The sequence below is a fragment of the Petaurus breviceps genome, unplaced genomic scaffold (genome assembly GCF_028583685.1).
Source record: "Petaurus breviceps papuanus isolate PSGF00001 unplaced genomic scaffold, PetGlider_PUasm1.0 186, whole genome shotgun sequence".
NCBI classification, from domain to species: Eukaryota; Metazoa; Chordata; class Mammalia; order Diprotodontia; family Petauridae; genus Petaurus; species Petaurus breviceps.
Window position 1 is genome coordinate 46,412,631 of NW_027185798.1, and position 2,361 is coordinate 46,414,991.

Consider the following 2,361-nt stretch of genomic DNA (forward strand, 5'->3'; position numbering starts at 1 on the left):
ATGGAGAAGCTTATGAGGATGATGAGCATCATCCCAGAGGTGGGGTTCAGTGTCAAACCTCTTAATGGGGGGTGGTGCCAGTGAATACTCTTCATTGTAATGCTGGCTTTTGTATGCAGTAGTGAATGAGTGAAGGACATCTTAACACACACTACTAGCTATTGTTTTTGTTGTAATATTCAACTATAGTTGTGTTTTTAAAAGTTAATAAAATCAGTAATATAAAATGCTGACTTTGCAATTTATGATGTTCAGTGTGTGCAAGATAGTTAATTATTTCCTTATGGTAAAGAAGCCCCCAAGCATTTTTTCATGACTTGTACTTTTTGTTTCAATGTGTATATGCAGTGGCTTAGACTGAGGTTTGATTTTTGGTTGACTAAATGTACGTAAGCATTTATAATTGTTAAGCTCTGAAATTAAAATTTTGTACTGAATTCACCATCGGAAAACTTCAAAAAAAAAAGAGTCTTGGGGAGCACACACTTAACATGGGCCAGGAGTCCATTGATAATAGGATGGCCTCCACTCTGAGCTCCCTTAACTTCCACTGTCACTGGTAGTGTGGGTCCCTAGAGAGTAGCTATTTCTCCCTTCAGGGCACTTAAGGGTAACTGAGAGATGGTAGCTTCAATGCCACCTAGTTTGACCCCCAATATCACTTAACTGCTTACAACATCAATTGGCTTTTGCAAAGGATTATTTACTGAGAATGTATAGCAAGGACAGATTACAAAAGCATCCTCCTTCCCACTAACCGAGAAGCACACTCCTTTTCCACACACACACACACACACACACACACACACACACACACACCCCATCCCTGGAGAGACTGGGCTCAAATATAAAGTGGCCGGTACAAATATTTTCCCCCAACCTAAGGGCTACATTCTTCTCCCTATACCCAGAGCCCATTGGGGAAAGAGAGGGCATGGACTTAAAGCATCCTCAGGAAATACATGAGGACAAGGGAGCACCTTTTTTCCCTTTGTGGAATCCTCACCAGTTTCATTTTGGAGTGTTTCTTCACCAATGGACGAGTAGTTTTTGCTCAGCTGGGCTGGCTTCTTGCAGGGCCCAATGTCTCTGCCTGTGTCAGGCAGATTGCTTTTAGGCTGTGCTGCCAGCTCAGGTGGTCCCTGCTACCAACCTGGTCACAGAGCAAACCTCTGACATCCTTTCCAAACTTTCAAAGCTGTTAAGTTTGTAACCTGGTCAGTTTATCTTCAAATAATTGTTCACCTCATATTAGGAAGAATAAACACCAGAGGAACCGGCACCATGCTCTCAGGCATACATGGCAGCCCGGTGGGGAGATAAAAGAGAGGGGAGATCAAGCCTTTCCTTGTGCAGAGACTTACCAGAAGCCTTCTTGACTCCAAGGCCTCCACAAAAGAGAGTGAGGGGTAGTCTTGGCAGATTTTTAATATGCACTCATTTCTGTCTCGGCCTCTACAGAGTTACCCTCTGCAGCTCCTTGGCCAGCCGGAAGATGTTTCAGTAGTATGCAGCCCTGCAACACTCCTAACCAAAGGATTTACTGAATCTCACTTGTTAAGCATGTAGAGCCGTGCTTGGGGTCAGCCCTGGCTGCACACACAGTTTTGCTGGGAAGTGAAAAATTGAACTTAAAGAGGGGTAGGGTTTGTGCCTTAAAACAGGAGTCAGAATGAGGTGGGGGCAGTTTCCTCTCCTCTTTTATTAAAGGAGCCAGAGGCACAGGACTGATATCCCTGAATTACCCAGAATGGCTGACTACTCCGGTGGCTCACAGCATGATAACAGAAGAGGCTTTCTACTCACAGTCAAACCCTGCCCTGCCTTCTGAACATGCTCACTTACCAAGGAATTGCAGCCCATCACACTCCAATTCCCCCAGTGTTTGCAGCAGTTCAGAGTTCTAAGATGCCACGTGACCGACTGTCTAACACGTGAACTAAGTGAGGACACCAGTGTCACCAATATTTTGAACACTAGTAAAGTTTTAATTTCTCAGATTTTGAGATAAAAAGAAACACAAAGCCTAATATTTTTCTGTATACCATGAATCATTTTGCCTGCTCTCTGAGGTGTGTGCCCCCCACTTTGAAGACCTCCACACTAGACACTTTTGAAGAGCAAAAATGACAAAGTCCAGTATAAATGTTAGCTGCAAGGAGGGTCTTGTTTCATACCAAAGAATGCATCGAATTTAGCCCTAGTTATCAATGGGGATCATAAGCACATGTAAAATGAACCATGGAGTCGGGCCCTCACATTAAGGGCAAGTGACCAGTTAACCAAGAGACAAACTTTGGAATGATGCCTAAGGGCCTCCAACATTAGTTTCAATCCTCCCTTCCCAGAAATCTCAAGAGT